The sequence below is a fragment of the Calidris pugnax genome, unplaced genomic scaffold, assembly GCF_001431845.1.
Source record: "Calidris pugnax isolate Ruff unplaced genomic scaffold, ASM143184v1 scaffold10, whole genome shotgun sequence".
Lineage (NCBI taxonomy): Eukaryota > Metazoa > Chordata > Aves > Charadriiformes > Scolopacidae > Calidris > Calidris pugnax.
In genome coordinates, this window is record NW_015090795.1 from 1760657 (window position 1) to 1774131 (window position 13475).

The 13475-nt window shown below is 44.6% G+C and overlaps 1 protein-coding gene across 1 annotated transcript in view; it reads right to left on the reverse strand.

The window, feature by feature from the left end:
- The window catches only part of MDGA2 (MAM domain containing glycosylphosphatidylinositol anchor 2), a 256685-nt gene that overhangs the window by 201212 nt on the left and 41998 nt on the right, over positions 1 to 13475 (reverse strand). The gene's annotated exons all lie outside the window — the stretch shown is intronic.

A 13475-nucleotide genomic window follows, 5' to 3' on the forward strand; every position in this document is an offset into this window, starting at 1 on the left:
GAAAAAATATCTGGGGAGAAAAGAAAATCCCTTCAAAATCCTGCCGGCAAGTAGCAAAACATACAATACACAGGGACATTTGCACACCCACAGCTGCTCTCTGGCCTGATTCTCCCTTATTTCAAGGAGAGGATTATAAGAAAATATTTTTTTCTTTTCCAAAGGTAGCGTACTTTGACAGGGGTCACCATTGGTGCAGGCCATCCGCAGGGAAAGAAGGTATCCATCAGCTTCCAGTTTCAATTTTCTCTAAGGAACTGTGTGGACCAAGTTTTCCAGATTCTCCTACAGCCCCTCCAGCTCCTCCTCCTCCTCCCTGGCCTTGCCCCAGGGATGCTGCTGCCTTTAACACATCAATTAATCACCACAGGTCACGTCACCTCCCTTGTGCGTGGAGCTCAAGGGGGCAATGAAGGCAAGAAACATGGGAGAGTGAAAAGGAGGGAAGGAGCATGAACAGGTTTTTTTGAAAACTACAGATCAGTAGATAACCAGGCTTCTATTTGACTGGAAAATGTAGATTACAGGAAAGCCTGCCTTAATGCTGGAAGGCTATTTAAAAATCCATCAGAACTCTAAAATATGCTATTAGGGACTCTGCAGTCCCAACACCTACTGCATAAAAATCCCAAGCTATTAGGCAAACCAACATCATTTCAGATCAGGCCATCAGCAGGTTGCCAAGGCTTAAAATAGCAGCCCCATTTAAAATTATATTTAAACAAGAGAAGCGGGAAATTGAGCTCTGATGAAACCCGGCACCTGGCCTGTGGAAGGCGAGTTGGGATGGTGCCTCCAGGCATGTTGGCATTGGAAGGATGTCTAAAAAACCTTGCTGTGGTCCCTGACTGATGGGGCTGCAATTAGCACGTGAAATCCATCTCGGTGTAACGATGCAAGAAAATCATGGGGCTGGGGCTCCCTGAGCCTGCTGAAATGCTGCTCTCCAAGACTTCCCTCCTGAGGTCTCACTCATCTGCCAAATCTTACCACCCACCTCATCTTCCATCAGACCATTCACAGCATCTGCCTGGGTTTTGCATCTTTCTGGCTCTTGCATTTTTGCAGGTGATGGTAAATGCAAGCCTTACCTCCAGCATGGCTGGCAATAAAAGTACTGAAAAACCAGACAAATCTGTAGTAATCCCACTGTCTTCCCATCCCGTCTGGAGGAGCAGCCTTTCATGGGTTGCTCCATCAGCCCAATGCAGCAGACACGAGACTTGCTCTTGTTTGTTCTATGTTGCCAACACCCAGGAAATTCTGGGTTTTGTTATTAAAATGCGATACAGGCACCGATTGCCACACGAGCTGTGCTTCTGATTTGCAGCTCTTGTTCCTTAATTCGACTCCCTGGCACTTATAAAATTAGCGAAGACAGAAGGCATGAGACCGATGATAAATTCCTGCCAACAGAACCATCCTGGAAATGTCACCAGTCCAGCGAATCACACACGGAGACTCAGCAGTTTATGGTAAATAGGGATTGCACCACCTCTATTCCTGCGCTATATTACTCATCCCCTTTCCCATCAGAAATTTGGAGTGTTTTTACCAGGAAACAGAAGGTATGCCAATGGTTTGCAATACAAAAATGGACACACAGACCTGGCAGACTGTCTACATGATGCCCTCATTTTGGACAACAAGGTCTCCTGACAGTATACTCAACACGATTTTCCACCAAGCACCCTAGGTTTTTAGAAAACAAGCCCAGTCCAGCACGAACCCACCAAAGACGAAGGCAACCATATGGGGCAAAACAATATCATCCTCCTTTTTTCTTTCGGATTGAACTCAAAACACCCCCCAAAAGGACAGGATGCAGAGCCTGGCGGGGAGCACCCTAGGTTTTTAGAAAACAAGCCCAATCCAGCACGAACCCACTAAAGTTGAAGGCAACCATATGGGGCAAAACAACATCATCCTCCTTTTTTCTTTCGGATTGAACTCAAAACACCTCCCAAAAGGACAGGATGCAGAGCCTGGCGGGGCAACCAGCTCCCTGGCCATGGCTTGGGGTCATCTCCCAGCATTTCCAGTTCGAATTCCCAACAGGTTTTGAAGAGAAAAGCTTTTGTTATGAGCCATAAATCACAACAGACCTACCTGGAAAGGCACAAAAGCAGCAACAAGGGGCTAAAACACAGATTAGGAGAAAGACACACATATTTTTAGGTTTTATGCCTGGTCATCTCAGGGGTTTCCACACAGTTGAAAGTCAGACATGCAGTTATGGAAGTGAAAAAAATTAGAATGGAATGGAATAGAAGGTTCCCAGGAGAACCAAGCTGCCCACTCCAGCCCAACCAACCCCTTCCACATACGAAACTCCTCTCCAGTCCCAGCAGACCTTTCGCAGCTCAAATAAACCAAGAGAGTTTACCATGAAAAATCTCATTGAAAGTGTACCACAAACCAGGAATTTCTGCAGCTCAGGAAGCCCACAAAGCATTTTATCATTCTGGCTCAATCCTGAACATACAAGTATTTTGTTGGCATTTTACAAGCAATAAGTACAACCTTTCATCAGCGCGAACAACATCAGGTTTTTCTTTCTTTTTTTTTTCCTGCTGCTTGTACAAAGATTTTCACTGTGTAAAATAAAAATGCACACAAGCTCATAAGGAACTGATAACATTTAACAGTCACTGCAAAGCTATTTAATTCAATCTGAATAGCGTGTCTGCTGGGGGTGTAAAAAGGGATTGAAAAGTACTGTGAGAGCTCCGCATTTGCATTAATATTTCATGGCACAGCTACTCACTCCTTTCACAACACACGGCTACATCCATCCTTGCCACAGACCACTGCAGTGAATAATGTCACCGACTGGCAGGGGTTGGAAGGGATCCCCCAGTCCAACCCCCTGCCAAAGCAGGTCCACCCAGAGCAGGTCCCACAGGAACGTGTCCAGGTGGGTTTGAATGTCTCCAGAGAAGGAGACTCCACCACCTCTCCGGGCAGCCTCTTCCAAGGCTCTGCCACCCTCACAGCGTTTCTCTTGAGATAAGTTCTTCCTCATGTTTAGATGGAACTTCTTAAGTTCAAGTTGGTGCCCATTTCCCCTTGTCCTGTCCCTGGGCACCACTGGAAAAAGCCTGGCCCCATGCTCCTAACGCACACCCTTTGAGTATTTATAAGCATTGATCAGATCCCTCCTCTGTCTTCTCTAGACTAAAAAGACCCAAGTCCCTCAGCCTTTCCTTAGCAGTGACATGATCTAGTCCTCTAATCATGTCCATGCACACAAGCTTTGCTTGATCCTCCTAAACATGCTCTCAGCTCCTCACCACTTCAAGAAAACATCTTTCATTGCCCGAACAGCAGCAGAGGTGCAAGGGTAATTTCTACCAGTACGAGCTATGACAGTCCCCAAGATGCCACGAGGAGAACCACCACCAAGGATGGCCTCAGAGACATCACTGGCACATCATGCCCCAAGGTTTCAGGGAAGATTCAAACGTTACATGCTTCCACAGACCCCGTCTCACCAGCTCAACTGTTGCTTGCAAAAGAAAAAACGTTGCTGGAAATTGTCCCAGGCCAAAATCCAGCCCCCAACTTTCTCATATATTCAGTCAAATCATTAAATCAAGGCCCCCAGGCATTTGATACCCAGTTTCCAAATTAGAGTAACAAGATGATAAGAATAAAAATCCAAACCTACAGGGAGACAGCACAGTCAGAGGCTCTCATGAAATATGGAGTAATGTGTCCAGCTTTGGAGTCCTCAGCACAGGAAGGACACGGACTGGTTGTAATGGGTCCAGAGGAGGCCATGAAGATGACCAGAGGGCTGGAGCAACCTGGTCTAGCAGGAGGTGTCCCTGCCCATGGCAGGAGGGTGGGAACAACATGATCTTTAAGGTCCCTTCCAACCCAAGCCAGTCTATGATTCTATGATTACACCATTTATATTTCCACTTTTTGTTCAGGAGAATGGTTTGGTTCAACTCTGGTGGCTTTCACACAAACGTATTGGGACACCTCGCTCCACAACCACAGGGTCCAGCTCCCATGGAAAGAGCCCACCCTGCTCTTCCACACCAGGGATCGGGACTTCAACTGAAACCAGCACCAACAACCAACCAAAGAACGTGACTCTTCCCCATTCAGGGGAGGCAGAAACCTCTACACTCAAATGTGCAACAACTGGATAAAAAGCAGGAATGAACCAGGTCTCGTGCAGTGAAAAGCACAATCTTCAGACAAATTGTTTTCCATCAAAAGAGGATGAAAAGTTACAGTCTATGATTCTATGATTACACCATTTATATTTCCACTTTTTGTTCAGGAGAATGGTTTGGTTCAACTCTGGTGGCTTTCACACAAACGTATTGGGACACCTCGCTCCACAACCACAGGGTCCAGCTCCCATGGAAAGAGCCCACCCTGCTCTTCCACACCAGGGATCGGGACTTCAACTGAAACCAGCACCAACAACCAACCAAAGAACGTGACTCTTCCCCATTCAGGGGAGGCAGAAACCTCTACACTCAAATGTGCAACAACTGGATAAAAAGCAGGAATGAACCAGGTCTCGTGCAGTGAAAAGCACAATCTTCAGACAAATTGTTTTCCATCAAAAGAGGATGAAAAGTTACAGAAAAGTTCCTGAAATGCATTGAAATTTAATAAAAAAGAAAAAAAAAAAACAAAAAACAAAAAACCAAAAAACAACAGACAAGTATTCACCAAAGGCACTTCTGCTTGTACGCCTGAGGCAAGCCTCTTTTTTGGATAATACAGGGTAGCTCATTGATTTTTCATTGCCCTCTGAAATTCTGCAACACTCCCACCCTTGTCTGGGCGTTCTCCCGTGCCCGGCGTCCACATGCATAGAGGGAAACTAATTTCACCCAAATGCTGCTAAGCAGCCTCTGATCTATTTGTGAGATACCATCGGTCTGCCCTTCAGCTTCCCAAACACATCCCTCCGTTGAACTCTTGTACTTCCTCGGGCGATAATTAGGCAGAATAATTCTCTGCCATCCAACCGTCCAGCCAAAGGATCCATCAGAATGATAGCGAAGGAGAAGCGGATCCTCCCAGGGTAATGGAAAACACAGGCACAAGTAACAGCCAAAGGGAAAGGAAATCGACCCCTTTCACGTTTCTTCTAAGGAAAGGCATACTTTCCTTGAGATCTTTTGCATGTTTTACTGCTCCGGTGCTTCAGCCATTGGAAAAATTCACAGACAGGGGCTTAAGTCCTCAGCCACCTCCTGGCACTGCACCGAGAGGATGGGTTTGAACAAGCTCCAACAGCACTGGGGGGCAGCCGTTTTCCTCCTCCACCACTTTCTCCCCGTGCTCCCAGTAAAGTTGTGGTTGTGCGTTGGGCAACCTGCATCAGGTGTCTATGGTACTGGAGAACATCCCTGGCTGCTGCTGTTTCTCTGACCCCAGACACCACACACAACGCACCTTTATCTCTGAGCAGAAAAGAGTTTCAAAGTGGTGCTGGAAACAATAAGAAATGGATCAGAACACAGCAGGCAGTAGGTTTGGGCATTAGTAAAATCATGGAATGGTTGGGGTTGGAAGCAACCTTAAAGACCACCTCGTTCCAACCCCCGTGCCCTGGGCAGGGACACCTCCCACCAGACCAGGTTGCTCCAAGCCCCCTCCAACCTGGCCTTGAACCCCTCCAGGGATGGGGCAGCCACAGCTTCTCGGGGCAACCTGGGCCAGGCTCTCACCACCCTCACAGCAAAGAAGTTCTTGCTAATATTTTAATATTTCATCTCAATCTCCTCTCTTTCAGCTGGTAGAGAACCACACGCTCATGGCGCATATTTTCTGCACGCTTCTCTGCAGATATTTATATCAGTCTCCTGGCCACAGCAATTAAGATGTAATTCAGGGATTGAAAATATAGTTCAGTTGCTTCATTATTTTCTGTGCTGCCTCTTTGACTCGTGTTTGCCTTGTACTGGCTGCAGTGAATCATGCGTTCTTATTGCAATGACATTTCTAATTTCCATCTCTGGTATCTACCAAAATTCATTGATATGTTATTTGATTTTTTTATTATTTCTTTTTTTTGGCCTTTCATTCATTAGAAGCCCAGTGACATGCTTAAATCCTCATTCACACAGTTGGATGAAAGGTCAGAAATAATGAGTGCAAATTTTTAAAAAAAAAAAAAAGAAGAGGAAAATTAATATAAAGCAATAACATGCGCATTGGCATATAAGGAAAGCAAATATACTCATCTTTCATCACTTTTTTTGCATGATACAATAAAAGACGATGCTTTGAAATGAGATATTCTGCAGATGGAAACCGTTTAAGAGCTTCCCAATATTGATAATTGTAATCTTTCAACATGAGAGAAATACAAATTTAATTTGTGGGTTTCTGATTATTCCCTCTCTAAGGTCAAATTTGTGCATTACGATGCGAAAGCCTCTGCAAAGGGCTGTGCCTGGGGTTTGCTGGAAGAGGAACATCCAGGGAGCCCCTCTGGTTGGGTCTGAGCAAGACCCACAGCAGCTGGAGCACCCGACGATGGGAGCATCTCCATCACACACCAGTTCATTCCCAAACTTGCAGAACCCAGCACCTTCAGAAGGTGCAGCATCACATCACATTCTGCCCGTGTGAACCCCAGAGCAAAAAAGGACTCAGCTTCTACTCAGGTGTTGCAGTCACACCAATATTAATAGTCCAACAGCTACATCTGTGTTATTCAGACAAAAAAAATACTATAGGAATTCTATAGTGGTCAGGACAGAGGTTCAGCTCACACAGACATCACTCACCCTCTCAAAGCCAGTCTAGAAGCAGCAATAACATGTGAATCTACAGAAATGGGTGCTGCCGGTGCCTGTATTTTAAAATCTGGACGCTATTGAGGCTGGAAAAAGCTGAGTGAGAACAAGGGATTTCTTTAATACTCTCTTGCAATGGAAAGTGGAAAACATGGGATGCTGAAAGACTGAAACGCGGCAATTATCTAAGGACGTACTTTAAGCCTCGCCAGAAATCACCACCTTCAGTACTCGCTTTTACCACCAATTTTGTATGCACAAAACGGATAGCCCATTGCTATAAATCCTTCCTGTGAACTTACGTGTTAATTGCTTCAGCAGAATTAGTTTAAAGAGTTATTTTAAAAATATTTTTCCCTATAAAATTCCCCATGCTCCCTCCCTTCCCGGTGTCAGGCAGACTTGGCCACATACCAGCAGTGTAGCGAGAGGGAATGGGAGGGCAGCAGCCTTCTTATCATTCAAGAAGAGCACACAATTATCTCACCCAGACAAAAATAGCACTCAGGGAGAAAGCACTGCCTCCTCCTCATCCCAGCAAGTTTCAATCCAGCTCCTGTAGGACTGCGGTGAACCAGGGGAAGGCTGAGAAGGACAAGGAGCAATGTGAGGAGCAGCTGGTGGTTTCAGCCAGTTCCCCTCCCCATTCCCAGTACCACATCTCCATTATCACATATATTTTGCTCTATATAAGTACGTATATCACACTTGTTGTGTGCACATGCGTGTACATGCCATTTATGGCCAATGGCACCCTGGGTTGATCAAGAAGAGTGTGGCCAGCAGGTGGAGGGAGGTCATCCTGCACTGGCGAGACCACATCTTGAGTACTGGGTCCATTTCTGGACTCCCCAGTTCCAGAAGGACAGGGAACTGCTGGAGAGGGCACAGCAGAGGGCTACAAAGATGATGAGGGGGCTGGAGCATCTCCCTTATGAGGAGAGGCTGAGGAACTTTGGTCTTTTTATTCTGGAGAAAAGATAACTGAGGGGGGATCTGATCAACACCTATAAATACTGAAAGGCAGGGTGTCAGGAGGATGGGGCCAGTCTTTTTTCAGTGGTGCCCAGGGACAGGACAAGGGGAAATGGGCACAAACTTGAATATAGGAAGTTCCATCTCAACATGAGGAGGAACTTATCTCAAGAGAAACTCTGTGAGGGTGGCAGAGCCCTGGAAGAGGCTGCCCCCAGAGGTGGTGGAGTCTCCTTCTCTGGAGACATTCAAACCCTGCCTGGACACGTTCCTGTGGGACCTGCTCTGGGTGGACCTGCTCTGGCAGGGGGTTGGACTAGATGATCTCCACAGGTCCCTTCCAACCCCATAGTGTTCTGTGATTCTGTAATAACAGAGATGGGGAGCGACGCAACTACATCCCCCTGCACAACACTCAGTGTTTCCCTGCACCATCGTTCTCCAGATGGATATGGGAAACAAGCGTCATGATCTCTGAATTGCAGACCCTGCGTTCCCTCTGAATAACACTTGTCTTGCAGACTCGTGATTGCACATGCCACGAGGAGACACACTCAAATGCTGGAGAAGATGAGCAGTTTGATATTTTTGTCATTTGACACATATTATCAGCAGCATTTTGTGTCATCCCAAGCCAGGAAAGCTGTGATGCTCCTTGTTTGCTAAAATAATCTGTCAACATTTTTCAGTCAATCCCACATAGTGAACGTTTAAGGTGGGAAGTCCTGTCCTTCCTGACTCCGGGGTTGAGTTGCATCAAAAAGCTTGGGAGACAGGCACAGTCCCAGGAGGTGTTTTGTCAAACAAAGTCTACAGTCTGAGACAAGTACTGATGAGGTCTTTAATGCACAACACCTATGGAAAGGGTACCCTTCAGAATGAAATTATCCTGTTAATAAAATGAGGGTGGTGAGACCCTGGCCCAGGTTTCCCAGAGAAGCTGTGGCTGCCCCATCCCTGGAGGGGTTCAAGGCCAGGTTGGAGGGGGCTTGGAGCAACCTGGTGTGGTGGGAGGTGTCCCTGCCCAGGGCAGGGGTTGGAACTGGATGATCTAGAGTTAGATCCAACTCTAGCCATTCTATGATTCTAAGATTAAGCCTGGAATTGAAACTAAAGATAGATCTTTCTTTGAACTCTTCCTTACTGACATGAGAAGATTAGGATGTAATCGTGAGCATTCCTTGCTAACACCATCCTGATGATGTCCACAGCCAGCTCAGGGCAGTTGCCAACACCACAAAGTTTCTTTGCGGCAATGGAGACAACATAGCTAAAGCAATTGTTGCAGCCACATGCCATCAGAGAAGTGGAAACCATACCAGTAACCTATAAAAAATTCAAATGAGATTCAAACCTGGAAGTGAAAGAGTTAGGAAACCATCACAGGGGCTAAGAAGAGACCCAAGACCACCACGAGCCCCGCAAATATGACACGTAATTCACATGGACTTAGTATGTGTTGTGCAAATAGAATACCCTCTGGCAGATCTAACCGAACTTGTGCAAAAGGGATGCTTTCTGGAAATAGAGCTGCAAGCAGAGATTTAAGCAGATCTCTGAGCAAAAGAAACTGTTGTTTCCCCTAAACCCCCAGATCAATCTCTTAATCCTGGAGTTTCTCAACAAGCAGTGTTTTCTGCACAATGTATGTCCCTTATATACCAGCCAATAAAATCTTAACACATCTGTACACTAAATCTGTTTGATGAACATTTTTCATCCCGACATCCAAACTAATTTCAGGAAACTTTTAATAGAAATGTGAATTTTTGCTCCAATTTTACTCAAGCTGCACAGCCTGCCCTTGTGTCCATAAGTATCCCTGAAGCAAGAGCAATACAAAAGTACATTCTCAATGAAGCTGTTAGTATCTTTTTTGGTTAAAAATTTGGTAAATTGTCCTTCAGAAATGGGCAGAAAAGCTTTCTTGTAGGAGCTCTGCTTCTTTAAAGCAAAATACTTAATTTATACCCTAAGTTTCCCTCCTTATAAGAGGAGAAAGTGTCCTCCATAAGTCAAGCAAAAATTTTGCTAGGAGTCAAGTACAAAAGCTTTTTCTTCAAAGAGAAAAGATGAGATGTAGTTTAAAGAGATACTTCCAGACAGAGAAGAAAAAGAGTTCAAGTCTAGGATGAATACAGCTTGGATATATGAGGCAGTTTCTTCTCTTGGTGGCTCAGCAAGGATGGAAACCTCCCTCCTGAGAATACGCTGCCACAGGGACCGAGCACATTTGTTTCAATCTGATGTGAGAGACGAGGATCTTCAGCCAAAGCTGGGAGAGCAAAAAACTATTTTCTTCGCCACATAAAATAAGGACAGAAAGTTGTCTTCTAAAGAAGAGATTGTTACCAGTCTATTCACTGCAGTCCTAGCGCTCCAGAAAGCAAAAAGGAGATCTTTCTGAAACAAACTAGCAAAGAAAACCAAGAAAATGAGTTGCAAAGTGTTTTAAGGAGGCTCTGTGCCTGCCCAGGAACAAGCTCAGGCTGGACTCCTCGCTCCTTCCAAGAGGAGCTGTAGAAGAAATGAGAACTTTGGCAACACTGAACCACTGGGGTTTTTTTTCCCCACCTTTTTTTTTTTTTTTACATTCAAGTATTTTGACACCAGACCAAAAGGGCTTGCTGTTTTCGACTTAGATCTGCCGATGTTGAAGGAGCAGAAGGTGTAGCCCAGTTTAGCATTATCCATGACAGCTTTAAATAAAACAGGTACGGTCCCACCACCATCGCCTGCCAAAGCACCAGCACAATTCCCTCTCCTCATGGTGCATCACTAAATCAGTGTCATGACTAAATGAACTTTGATGGCAATGTAGCACCTGAAGGACTTTCCTGGAGCTTTCGGCGATTGAGTCACTCAGGAGGCATGTCTGATGTGACCCAAGAAGACCTGCCCATGGGGACACAGTTACATACCTGACTGTAACCAATGGGAACTTCTCATTCTTCATCATATCTTCAAAATAACTGCGTGTGTTTTGTTTAAATCCATAGTTGTGCTCCTTACCCATGAACGCAGTTATAAAATGTTCGGGTTTTTGTTTAACTTTTTAGAGAAGAGAAAAAAAATATACCCTCAAGCAGCATATAATTCAGACTAAGAGCCAGACAGTTTTTCAAAAGTTCTTAATCAGAATTACATCTGAATACACAAAAATAATACCAAGTGACCTCTAGGCCTGTATTGAAATTGCAGAGATGAAGGAATAAGATGCACACATCCATGACCACTAATATTAATTACTACCAAATACTGAATGAACGTGTCCATCTGGATCCTGGCAAGGGTACAGCAAAGGGCTACAAAGACGATTGGGAGGGGGACTAGAACATCTCTCATGAGGAAAGGCTGAGGGATGGGGCCAGTCTTTCTTCAGCGGTACCCAGTGACAGGACAAGAGGTAACAGCCACAAACTTGAACATAAGAAGTTCCATCTCAACATGAGGAGGAACTTCTTTCCTGTGAGGGTGGCAGAGCCCTGGAAGAGGCTGCCCAGAGAGGTGGTGGAGTCTCCTTCTCTGGAGACATTCAAACCCTCCTGGACACATTCCTGTGCAACCTGCTCTGGATGGACCTGCTCTGGCAGGGGGTTGGACTGGATGATCTCCAGAGGTCTTTTCCAACCCCATAGCATTCTGTGATGTGTGAGCTGAGACCGGCATCCACCCTTTGCAGATGGTCCCAAACAGAATGAGTGGTGGGTGAGAGACAGGGATGGAGATGGGAAAGACCCAAACACCCTGATCATGGCAGGTGCCAGTCACTGGTGTCCACTCACAGGTTTCTGTAAATGCTCTGCAGCCACCCAAGACCTTTAGTTTGGATCTCCTTTACAGAAGATGCATCAAGTACCTCTTGAACCCCTAGGACCAAGCTGTCAGAAGATTTCGTCAAAGTTATCTGAGATCATGAGAAATTGATAATGATATTTTGAGACTTCTTTCTCAGATAAGCCACCTGATACGTGCAGATTCATAAGAAGCATCTGGCAACCTCTGATGGAGCCTTTCTGCAAAAACAAAACTAACGGTGCTTTCAAGACTGCAGAAAGTCCATAAAAATAACGTGACCACCCCCTCTCCTCTCACACAGCCCAACTCTCTGGCTCATTCACCACTTATATCTCGCTAATTAATTATTGCAGTAGCAGAAAACGTGGCTCCAAGTGCTGCTGAATGCCACAGCTAACTGGAAAATGAAAAACAGGAAATTACCAGAGAGCAAGATTTCCCACCCAAGTGTTGCTATTAAAATTTCCCAACCAGCCAGCAAGTCGATAAAGGAGATAAATGAGGATACAAAGATTTTTCTGTTGGCTTTTTTTTCAACAATTCATTTTCAAGCTACACAGATATAGTGCCTTTTCAAATTTTAAATTAGAGGCTGAAGACTTAAATTAACCCTTAGGAAGTGCTCTTGATCCAAAACTAACATGGAACACAACTTCAATATTGTTTTTTCTATTTAGCTTTACAAGTCAAGATGCTTCCAAAGTGATTTCTCACCCATATAGTATTTGAGAAATGTAAACATTTCACTTCTTTCCTTAACCACATTTGAGGGTTTCATCAAAAAACGAAAACCATTTATTTCTTGCTCTAACAATAAAATGTTGTTTTCGAAAGGGAACATCATCTGGTTTCCACAGGTTTGTTTTTGACAGTTGCCTAAATCCGTAAGAAAAATGCATTTCCTTTTGCAATTTTACTAAATACGTGTTCACTGAAAAAAACAAAACATGTTTTGATAGAAAATGTTGGCTAAGTACTCGTGATCCTTACAGTTCCTATTGGGTCCTCTGAGCATAAGCGTCTCATGGGCAATTATTCATGAAAATACACCCACCCCCAATATTCCTGCTCACCACTGCCCAGAGTTCTTGACATTGAACACACAACATACAAACTATGAAGTAAATATTCAACAAACACAAAACCAAACCAGAAAATTTCAACTAAGAAAAGACAAAATTAGTTTAACCTACTTGGAAATTTTGACAGGAACATTTCAATTTCCAAGCTTTTCTTTGGGGTACATAGGTTTTTCTCCTATTTTTGCACAACCAGATCCAATCTTTGCTGGCACCTCAAGCTTACCACAGCAATACTGTCTGCCTGCAAATATTTGATCATTAACATATGAAAAAACCCAGTGAAATAACAGCCTGCATATGAAGGGAAACCACCCAGGATTTAATCCCAGCTGGAACCTGAAGTTTGTATTTTCCATAAAGACATCATCTGTATTTGAGGCATATTAAAAAGCATCTTATGATGTAAAAACCAAAATTAAACCCTTAATAAATCCCAGACAGGAAATCCGAGAACACACATTAATAGCTAAACTAAACATGATACAAGGAAAGAGACATAACTCAGAAGGAAGTCTCAATGAAATTAAAGAAAAATCAAAATTTCCAAACACTGTCTCAACCCTTCCTGTTCAGACCATGTCCCATCCCAGCCCCAAGACTGCTCTTCCTGCCAAAATCAGTTTCACAGCCATGCCTAAAATTAAGCATTAAGGAGAATCTGATACATGGATGCTGGGGTAAGAAAGAAGTGCTTAAATGACATCCAAGAGCCATAAATATTTGCAAGACCAGCCCGTTTTGCCCTGAGAACTGCCGAGACCGGGTGTCCTGCCCACTCCTCCCTCCAAACCTCCAGCCAGACCCATCACCAACACTGGATGCTTGGACCTTGCTTATAATC